This window comes from Choloepus didactylus, chromosome 6 (assembly GCF_015220235.1).
Source record: "Choloepus didactylus isolate mChoDid1 chromosome 6, mChoDid1.pri, whole genome shotgun sequence".
NCBI classification, from domain to species: domain Eukaryota; kingdom Metazoa; phylum Chordata; class Mammalia; order Pilosa; family Megalonychidae; genus Choloepus; species Choloepus didactylus.
Genome location: NC_051312.1, coordinates 13,145,028 through 13,156,681, shown reverse-complemented (window position 1 = coordinate 13,156,681; position 11,654 = coordinate 13,145,028). Strand labels below are relative to the sequence as shown.

At 39.4% G+C, this 11,654-nt stretch overlaps 1 pseudogene; it reads right to left on the bottom strand.

Annotated features, from left to right (window-relative positions):
* Positions 1-3,899: 3,899 nt before the first annotated feature.
* LOC119538390 lies at positions 3,900-4,258 on the bottom strand (annotated as a pseudogene).
* Between the last annotated feature and the right edge of the window lie 7,396 nt (positions 4,259-11,654).

Below are 11,654 nucleotides of genomic sequence, written 5' to 3'. Positions count from 1 at the left end.
TCGGGGGCTACACTTGCTGCATGGATGGCGAAAGGACTGGAGACACTGTGTGTGCTGTTGAAGGGTGAGAGCTGATGGTAATGAGGAGGTCTTGAAACCACCTTGGGACCAGAGCTGGCCAGCAGTGAGATATTTCCACAACAGAACCAGGTGGCCACTAATCAAATGCTTAGTGCCAGTGAAAGCAGACCCTGATGCTGCCCACTAGCTGCCTGCTATGTTCTAAATGTGTTAGTCAGCCATTACAATCTGCATCTCTAGCCATCACAACAGGGTCATCACACTATGGCCCCTGAGCCCAAGAAAGCTGTAGTCAGTTTTTGCAAAGTTTATTGGAACACACCCACATGCATTCGTTCACCTATTGTCCATGGCTGCTGTGCTGTAGGGCAGAGTTAGGGAGCTGTGATAGAGGCCTTCTGGCCTGCAAAGCTGAATATACTATTTGACCCTTTGCAGAAAAAGTTCTGACTCCTGCTTTAGGACAAAATAAAGGCTAAGTGTGAGAGTGCCTCAAAAAATGAGGATGTAGTGAGCACACACAATAGACCAAAGTCTAGAAGATTCAACCCATGTGTTCTGGTTTGCTAATGCTGCAGAATGCAAAACACCAGAGATGGATTGGCTTTTATAAAAAGGGGGTTTATTTGGCTACACAGTTACAGTCTTAAGGCCATAAAGTGTCCAAGGTAACACATCAGTAATTGGGTACCTTCACTGGAGGATGGCCAATGGCGTCCAGAAAACTCCTGTTAGCTGGGAAGGCATGTGGCTGGCGTCTGCTCCAAGTTCTGGTTTCAAAATGGCTTTCTCCCAGGACGTTCCTCTCTAGGCTGCAGTTCCTCAAGAATGTCACTCTTAGTTGCACTTGGGTATTTGTCCTCTCTCAGCTTCTCAAGAGCAAGAATGCTTTTAATGGCCGTCTTCAAACTTTCTCTCATCTCCAGCTCCTGTGCTTTCTTCAAAGTGTCCCTCTTGTCTGTAGCTCCTCTTCAAAACATCACTCACAGCTGCACTGAGTTCCTTCTCTTTGAGGCAGCTCATTTATATGGCTCCACTGATCAAGGCCCACCCTGAATGGGTGGGGCCATGCCTCCATGGAAATATCCCATCAGTTATCATCTACAGTTGGGTGGGGAGCATCTCCATGCAAACAACCTAATCCAAACGTTCCAAATTAATCCCCACTATTATGTCTGCACCACAAGATTGCATCAAAGAATATGGCTTTTTCTGGGGGACATAATACATTCAAACTGGCACACCATACAAGAAAAATGTTTTGTTTTTTTCAAAACTGTGTGCAATTCAGATTTGATCCATATGGTCTCTGACTGGAAACTGTTGTGGTGAATAAACTGTCGAGTGTGTCTTTGCCTCAAATTACAATGTTAAAGTGTCATTGCTAGTACCGAGCATATTTATTTAGTGTGAGAAAAAGTTGTTCAAAAATAACGTAGCTCTAGTTGCTTTGCATCTTTATCAGTATTGTCAGTAATTTTTATTTCAGACATTCTAATAGATGTATAGCGGTAGCTCATCATGGTTTTAATTTGTGTTTCCCTAATGGTTATGGTGAACATCTTTTCATGTTTATTTGCCATCTGTTTATCCTTTGGTGAAGTGTCTGCTCAAGACTTTACAATTTTTAAATTAGATTGTTTACTTACCTTGGAGATTTAAGAGTTTATGTATTATGAATACAAATCCTTTGTCAGTTACTTGTTTTACAATATTTCTCCCAAACTGTAGCTTGTCCTTTAATTCACATGACAATGTCTTTCACAGAGCAAAATTTAAACTTTTGATGAAGTCCACTTTCTTATAAATTATTTTTTTTATTCTGGATTTTTCTTCTGGAGTCATGTTGAGAAATCTTTTCTTTGCCCCTGGTCTTGAAGATTTTCTCCTCTTTTCTTCTAAATATTTTCTAGTTTTACATACTTCATTTAAATCTATATTCAATTTTGAGTTAACTTTTTATAAGGTGTGAGGTTTATGTCGTTGTTTATATGGATGGATGTTTAATTGTTCAGCATAATTTGTTGAAGATATATCCTTTTTCCACTGAATTTCCTTTTGCATCCTTGTCCAAAATCAACTAAGCCTATTTGTGTGGGTCTATTTCTGGACTCTCTATTCAGTTCCTTTGATCTGTGCATCATATCTTTTTGCCAATACAACCCGATCACAATCATGATAGCTTTGTCATATGTCAGATTCTGGTGTATGTTTCCTACAATTTTATTCTTTGTCAAAATTATTTTGGCAATCTATTTGCCTTTCAATATAATTTTAGAATCTGCTGACCATGCGAAAAATCCTGTGGGATTTTGATTGGAATTGCTTCAAATCTAGAGAAAAATTTGGGGAATAAAATGTATTTATTATAATGAGTCTTCTAATCCAGAAACATGATGTCTCTCTACTTTTTATGCCTGTTTTTCTTTATCAGCATTTTATAGTTCTTAGCATATATGTCCTATACATTTTGTTAGATTTTTATATTTAAACATTTCTTTTTGGGGGAGCTATTGTAATTGGTATTGTTTTTCTGATTTGGTTTCTACTTGTACATTGCTGTACTATGGAAGTACAGTTTAGTTTTTTGTATGTTGCCCTTGCATCCTGTGATGCAACTAGGGCAGGATTAGAGAGATATTTATAACACCAAATATCTGTGTTAGAAAAATCAATGACCTCACTTCCACTTTAAGAATCTAGAGAAGAAAAGCAAATTACACTCTGTGTAAGCAGAAGTGAAATAACAAATGTACGACCAGAAGTCAATAGACTGGAAGAAAAAAAATAGTAGGGAAAATTGAAGAAAACTAAAGCTGGTTTTGAGACCAATAAAATTGATAAACCTCTGTTCAGACTGGTTGGGGAAAATGAAGAGACAGATGACTTCTATAAGAAATGAGAGAAGTGACATCACTACAGGTTGTACAGACTTTAAGACATGATAAGAGAATATTATGAACAACTTCATGGCAATGATTTTGGAAATTTAGATGAAGTTGGATATTATTTCAATTCACTCAGGAAGAAACAGAAAACCTAAATTGCCTCATATCTCTCAAATAAATAGAACTTGCAGATAAAAATCTGACACAGAAAAAAATCAGTGGTAAATTTTGCAACATATTTAAGGAGGAAATAATACTTATTCTACAGAATGCTAACCTCTTGCAGAAAATTAGAGAGGCAAGAACACTTCCTAACTCAGTTTGTGAGGCAAGCATTGCCTTGATCTCAAAACCAAAGACCCTGGGATCTGATCATGCCTTTTGTGGGGCACATGATCAGTCCCCAACAGTGAGAAAATCCTTTTCTCACACTGTTGGACCAAAGCAAGCATGTCTTCATTACTACTGCTACATTGAATCAAAGGTTCTAGCTGGTGCAATAAGGCAAGAAGAAGAAACATTGAAAAGGAAGAAATAACACTGTCTTTATTTGAAGACGTCACATAGAAAATCTGATAGAATCTACCAAAGAAAAGAGAGCTATTAGAATAAATTAGTAAGGTTGCAGAATACAAAGTTAATATAGAAAAATCAAGTTTATTTTTATATACTAACCCTGCACAGCCAGAAATTAAAATTTAAAAAGATTTAAATTTAAACAGTTTACAATATTGTAAAAAGCTACCAAATACTTTAAGAATAAATTTGGTAAAGATATGAAAGATCTCTACAGTGAAAATTAAAAGTGTCACAGAGAGGAAATGAAGACCAAAGAGGAGACAGATACGGTACTGATAGACTGGAAACTCATTACTGTTAAGATGTCACCTCTCCCACAAAATTGTTCTATAGGTTGAATGCAATCCCAATCAAAATCCATATAGGCACTTTTTTTAAGCAACTGACAATCAGCTTATTAAAATAGTTGGGTTAAGCATCTGCAATGGTGACTTCTACCTTAGCTCCTGGCTTGCTACTGGTGGAAGTAATCTGTTTAACAATCCAAGATGGATTGTGCAAGTCCATGTGTTCCTTATAGATTCTCATCTGGAAATGGTCTCAAGTATTAGGACCTGCACCACAAGGAGAATTCCTTGTGGTGATTCTCAGAGCCTTTGTGGGCACTGGAACTGGTCTCTTCACTTTGAGGATCTTTTCCGTTGCACCTCCAATGAAGTCTGCGCACACCTTTCCAAGGACTTCCCATTGTGGCTGGCTAGGGTGATTCTAATGTGATGAATTGCCACCTCTGTTTCCACGGGCATCTTTCTGGGGTCCTCAAAAGCCATGGCTGTGGTGTGACTTCCTGATGGACTTGTTCCCCGGTGAGAGGGAACAGCGTGAGTCAGGAAGAGTGGGGAATTGGAATGTGACAGCATCAGTGACCACCTTTTCCTCAAAAAGTCAGTCATTTAATAAAATAGAAATTTACAATCTGATTATAAAACATTTATTTAAATGCAAAGGACCTATACTGGGCAAAACAACTTTGAAAAATATGAATGAATTTGGAGGGATTACACACATAACGTTAAGACTTATTACATTCTTATTCTATGGCATTTCCATAAAGATAGAAAAATAGATATGAAACTGTATAGAGAATCCAAAAAAATTACTGCATGTATGTGGTCACTTGATTTGACAGGTGGAATGGCTATGTCCTGGAGCATTTGGTTATGTAAAAAGATACAAAAAAACTCTTACCCTTTCATCATATCATATTCAACATTTAGCTCCTAGTGGATCATAGACCTAAGTGTAAAAGCTAAAAGTATAAAAACTTCTAGAAGAAAATATGAGAAAATGTTTTTGTTTCTATCTTTGTGTTTGGTTTGAATTTCTTTCACATGACTCCAATAGTGTGAACTATAAAAGAAAATGTTAATTGGATGTAATCAAAATTAAAGAATTTACTCTTTTAAAAACTCTGTTATTCATCAAATTTAGTTTTTTATTTTATATTTTATATTTTATTTTTTATTTTTATTGGGGGATGAACTAAAAAACCTGTTCTGCCGTATCCCTGGGAATAGATCTGGGCTTGGCCTTCACCCCGGTCAGAGTGAAAATGAAAGAACTAGATTCATCTAGGCTCCTGCTCCAGCAGGACCCATTTGTGAGCAGCAGCCCCATCCCCTCACTGTATCCTACCACCTTCCCTACATGGCCCACTCTTGTCAAGCCCCAGTTAGTTACTTGCTCCATGAGGCTTTCCACATATCCTCCAGGTAGACTATGTCATAGCTTTGTTCTTGCTCCATCTTGGTCTTTCACTGCATGAACCTAAATCCATGTGCTTAGTGGGGTCATGGGCATGGGCATGCCCTTCAGTTCAGTTGACCAAGCAACAGTGAATGCTGGATAAGCTTTGTTTGGGAAAGGACTGTATCAACCTCTGCTGCCTCTGGGCTTCCATGATGTTGACTTCTCCAGAAGCTTTGGGAAAAGGAAGAATGGGCACGGAAAGGAAAGCCAGCCATAACCTGCATTCCAAGGGGTTCTAAACTACACCCAGACCTCAGGTTATTGTTTTTATCTTTGAGCCACTTGGAATCCAAACTTGAGGCTCCTTTGAACATTTATGGAAACTGGGATAGCAGCACCCAGAACTGTAGATGCTGAATTACATGAAAACTAAAGTCCTTGCTTTGTATTCCTTGGTGATCTTGCTGCCCTCAACTAGCAGAGTAGAAAATAACTCACACTGCCAACTGCAACCACATCACCACTCCTGTCCAATAATTTTGAACTTTCTCAACCAAAGCAGTCCACCCTGCTTGCTGGGAGAAGGAAGTGAACTCATTTTGGAATATTAATAACCTTCAATTATAAGACACCTACTATGTAAGGCACTGTGATGGTTTGAAGCTTTATGGACCCCAGAAGATCACATTTTTAAAGTTAATCCATTCTTGTGGTTGTAAACCTATTGTGGGTGGGACTTTTGATTAGGTTATTTCATTTGAGTCTTGCTTTATATGGAGTCCTTTATAAGAACATGAAATTTAGAGAAACAACATGGAAACAAGACACAATCTAAGAGAGAGATGCACAGAAGCTGAGAGAGAGAGTCTTGGAAGCAGAGAGAAAGGCACTGAAACAAGAAGCTGAAAGCAATAAAGCCCAGAAGAGAATGGAGAGAATGGCAGGCATCGCCATGTGCCTACCATCTGCCAGAGACGCTCACGATCACTGGTAACCCATCTTCAGGGAGAAAACATCTTGTGTTAATGCCTTGACACAGCCTCAGAATGAGTCTTTCATGTTAATAAATCCCCAGTTGCAAAAGCCAACCCATTTTATAGTATCTGCATTTCAGCAGCTTTAGCAAACTAAAATAGGCACTGTGCAAGGTGCTTTGCCTCAGCTGTGTCCAGCAGTCACATCTGCTCTCTTAGTTGGCTGGTGATCTTTTCACCTTCATTTTAAATGGACAGAAAGCAGAACTCAAAAGATTTAAAATAACTTGCCTAAGATCATAGCATGTGTAACCAGGTATTCTATTCCAGAATATTGTATGGAACAAGCTTGAATTGTCCTCTGTATTTTCTTTTTGGTTGCATGAAGTTTTTATTTCCTAATCATAAACTTAACTCTGCAATCCAGCTAGGCTTGGAAGGGGAATGTGCTGGTTTGGATCTGTTATGTGCCCCATAAAAGGCCATGTTCTTTTAATCCAATCTTGTGGTGGTAAACCTAAATTGGGTGGATTTTGATTAGATTGTTTCCATGGGGATGTGACCCTGCCCATTCAAGGTGGGTCTTAATCTTTTCCTGGAATCCTTTATGAGAACTCACACAGAAAGAGAGCTCAGAGATGCTGAGAGAGACATTTTGGAGAGCAGCTAAGATATGTAATCCAGAGTGTGATCTTGGGAGAAGGTAAGAGAGAAGCTAAGACAGAAGTCCAGAGACATTTTGGACAAAGTCACAGAATCCAGAAGCTAAACCCAGGAGAGGACCAGGAGACTCTAGCCATGTGCCTTCCCATGTGACAGAGGAACTTCAGATGTCATCAGCCTTTCTTCAGAGAAGCTTTAGCAAACCAGAACAGAGTAGAACACAAAGAACTTCAGTGAAATCACAAAGTTTATATGATACTGAGAGCAGACCAGGGGTGGTGGGGTGCTCCCATGAGCTACAGAAGGAAAAGCATGGTGGTTAAGACAAAACAAATCAAATTTATTAGACTTGTCCACAGTTGGCAATGGTGATCTTCTTGCTTGTCTTGCTATACCTGGACCCAAAGTGCTCCATGGTTTCCTTAATGTTTATGCTACGTTTCACCTTGCCAAAGACCTTGTGCTTGCCATCTGTTCCAGTTTGCTAATGCTGCCATTATGCAAAACACCAGAAATGGATTGGCTTTTATAAAAGGGGTTTATTTGGTTACAAATTTACAGACTGAAGGCTATGAAAATGTCCAAATTAAGGCATCAACATAAGTATACCTTTACTGCAGGAAGGCCGATGGCATCCAGAAAATCTCTGTTAGCTGGGAAGGCACGTGGCTCCTGTCTGGTTGCTCCTAGGTTGCATTTCAAAATGGTGTTCTCCAAAATGTCTCTCTAAGCTGCAGCTCTGAGGTCCTTCTGTTTTTGAACTATTTTATAAGACTTCAGTGAACTAATGAAGACCCACACTGAATGGGTGGGGCCACACCTCTGTAGAGACATTCTATCAAGCAGTTGTACCCTAACCAAAAGTGTCACAGTTGGGTGGGTCACATCTCCATGGAAACACTCAATCAAGTTTCCAACCTAATCAACACTAATACATCTGAGCCCACAAGATTGCATTAAAGAGCATGGCTTTTTCAAGGACATAATACATTAAAACCGGCACACCATCCAACCACTCAGTCTTAGCAGTGCAGTTGAAACATTGGGAACTGTTTGTGTTGAGTCCAGCATTGTCCAAAGAGATGTCAGGACCCTTATGCTTCAGGATGAAGTTCTCATCATCAAGCATATCCCGATAGATGAACTTGCCAGCAGTGCTGTTATGGCATGTAAAGTCACCCCTGGCAATACACCCAGGAATAATTCTGTGAAAGCAGGAATCCTTATAACCAAATACTTTCTCCCCAGTGTTCACAGCATGAAAACTGTCTTCTGTCTTTAGAACTTTATCTGCAAATAGCTCAAAGGAGACATGGCTAAAGGGATCATTGTTGACTGTGATGTCAAAGAACATGAACACTGTGGGATTGATTGTGGCTGTGGGTGGGGGACTGCTGTGGCAGTGGGCAGTGGCATCTGCAAGCTGTCCTCTGTATGTTAATGAACCATAAAACATTTTTCTTTGCATAGGTACATCAGCAATGTATAAAAGTTCTGATTTCTCCACAACCTCACAGTCCTCTTTTTGGTATGAAGTGGTATCTCATTGTTGGTATGATTTGCACTTCCCTGATGGCTAAAGATGTTTAGCATCTTTTCACATGCTCATTGGCCATTCTTATGTCTTCTTTGGAGAAATGTCTATTCAAGTCATTTGCCCATTTTTAAATTGGGTTGTCTTTTTATTCTCAAGTTGTGAATGTTCTTTATGCCTTCATGGTTTCTTGAACACTCTTCTATCATTCCCATTCATCCCTTTTCTGCCTAATTTAACTAGATTTGGCTCCTTCTTTTGTAACCAAACACCCTGACTGGTATAGGAGGTATGAAGTCTGGTTCCCTAACCTTACACAATCCTCCTAAGGGATATTAAGGATACTTCAGACAATTTACAAACAGTTATCAAGCACCCGTGAACAGAGCTTGCAACTACTGTTTATTATTGCTTCCTTGGTGTAAACATCTTGCTTCCTCCGGTATCATAAATTTAGTCTTTGAGACCAGAAGTTTGTGTTTCAAATCAGGAGCCTTTACTTTTTATCATCGGCAAGAGTGACTGGTATCTGGAATTGATGGAATTGAGCACAGCTTGGGGACAGCATGAGGCTTGGGCTTTCCCCTAGTTGTTAACCTTCACCCCGGAGTGCCCCTCTAATCAAATTAGAGTCTCATCTGGTTTCCCCACTGGAGCCACCTTAGAGTCATGTGCCCTCTACAGGGCCAAGACACTCCACTGGTAAATGGTGAGTTTCCTGGTCAGATCTTCAGGCCGGAGCTGGAAGTAGACACCTTATGTTCCAAAGCCAGGCCAAACCTCATCAGACCTTCTGCTGGATTGTATATATGGTGTTCCCCAAAAGCCACGTTCTTTAATGAAGTCTTGTGAAGGCATACATTAATCTTTTAATTGAGTGTTTCCATGGAGATGTGACTCAATCAACTGTGGACAAGACCTTTGATTAAATTATGTCCATGGATATATGGACCCTGCCTATTCAGGGTGGGCCTAAATTAGATCACAGGAGTCCTAAAAGAGAGCTGACAGACAGAAGGAGGTTAGAGAAGCTGAGAGAAACTTTTGGAGAGAAGCTAAGAGCTGACACTGATGTTGACACTTGTGATGCTTGGAGACATTTGAGATGCTAGCCCAGAATTTGCTCTGGAGAACCTAAGAGAGGACCCCCAGATGGTTAGATGCACAGGAGCTGAAGAAGCTAAGAGAGAAAAGCCCAGAGACATTTTGGAGAAAGCCATTTTTAAACCAGAGACCAGAAGCAAAGGATCAGCAGATGCCAGCCATGTGCCTTCCTAGCTAACAGAGGGATTCCGGACACCATCAGCCATTCTTCAGTGAAGGCATCATCTTGTTGATGCCTTAGTCTGGACACTTCGATGGCCTTAGAACTGTAATTGTATCCTAATAAATCCCTTTTATAAAAGCCAATCCGTTTCTGGTATTTTGCATAATGGCAGCACTAGGAAACCGGAACACTCCTTGAAAATACCATTTGTTAGAGTCCCGAGCCTCTTCCTTGCTTCCACATGAGAAATCCGAATTGCAGAGGCTGTACAGTTTCAGAATTCATCTTACACATGGTTAAGGAATGGAGCCAGCATAGAGTGGAGACGAACCACGGTGAGCTAAGCTCACAGGTGAGATCAAGAATGTGGTGGACGCAGGGAGTCTGAACATGACCCAACCATCAGCGAGAAGTGCCTGAGGACTTCAGAGAGAGTGGCTTAGAGAGGGGAAAATGCTGTTCCCCAGAGAGGACCAATGCTTGCACTACAGCTGGTAAGGACATAAGTACTTTTCAGGTGCTTTATCCCCTCACCGACAAGTTCTTTAATGAATAATGTCTGAGTGCACGTGTGTGTGGTGTGTGGTGTGTGGTGTGGGTGCATGCCTGTGTGTGAAACATGCCAGGCCCTCTACATCTTCCATTTTAATTAGGAACTAAAACTACAAAGGGACTTTAGCTTTTTGCATTGCATTTAGTTTATTGAAATGAAAACATATTTGAGGTCTCAACAATTGTCTTGTGGTTTGTAGATAAAAAGACAAAATAATATAAAGAAAGGCAATGATTTATAGCAATCAGCAGTAAGTTTGTTATCATACTTGGTAGTCTCCCGAGCCAAAGGTCTTTTGGAAAGTTAAAAAAGTTTACAGCGCCAACTGTCATATATTATGTTCTGGAAAACAAAAATAGACAACACTCAGATTTTCAACACACTCTTGCAAAGTAAAATATTGAAATTCAGAGAACTTTTCTTCTACTAGTTTTCCTGGATTTTCCCACAGCCTCTAGCATTCACTAAAGCTAGAGCTGGAAGCTAAATCAGAATTATCTCATTTAGTGTGTCATACGACAGACAATTATTGATGCCAAAGTAGTCCTGGTGATTCTGGATCTTTTCTCTTTTGAGGACCCCCATTAACGATATTTTCTCCAAGTTTTCTATTCTTTGAAATAATTTACCAGATAAATAAACTGCATTTATTTTTTGATGAAAACGTATTGTAGCTGTTTCTGAAAACACTGTTTCAACCGAGAATTGTTAAAATCTGAGCTCACATGTGAGGACAAGTGATGTTTTTGAGTTTCTATACAGCCCTTAACTTTAGAAATACTGAAAACAGTTTGAGGTCCTCTACTATTACCTTTTTGGCTTAAAGGTATCAGAGCTCTACATGATGAATGATTAGTTTAATCTGAGTTTTAAAGAAGAAAAATCTCATCATCCGAAACTGCAAGTGATGTTTACATTTGTCCTTACACTTTTTTGGATATTTCTAAATTTTATACCATGGAATGTTTGAAATTGAATATTAGAATATTGGATAAAGGCTAGAAAAAACCTCAACTAACATGGATTTATAATTAGGAGAAAATACTCATTGATATAACTGCTGATTTTTGTTTCAAACAATTCCACCACCCACTGTGATTTCAGCCCCATGATCTGTGCTTAACATTTCACGGGTGTGGTTAACAAAATGGTCCATGATTTCCAGTCATTTATGCTAACAAATCTTGGTTTCTTGGATGTTCATTTTAAGTTCTTTAGATTTGAAGTATTTAGAAACTTGCTCAAATGATGTACTCTGTACTTTATCAAAAAATTCTTTGGAGTGTTTTTACTATCTGTTTTTTGTAGAGAAAGGGACCTGTCTTAGCTGATCCCTCCTCCCAGTGAGGGGCTACTTGAGAAGCACATATGCTCTTCTCTTGATAGAAAATGTTTGTCTATGTGTGTGCATGCGTCGGTCAGTGAGGGGGCTAAGCCAGGCCTTTCCGGAGCTTTCTTTTCTCTCTATTGCATTTTTCTTTATCAT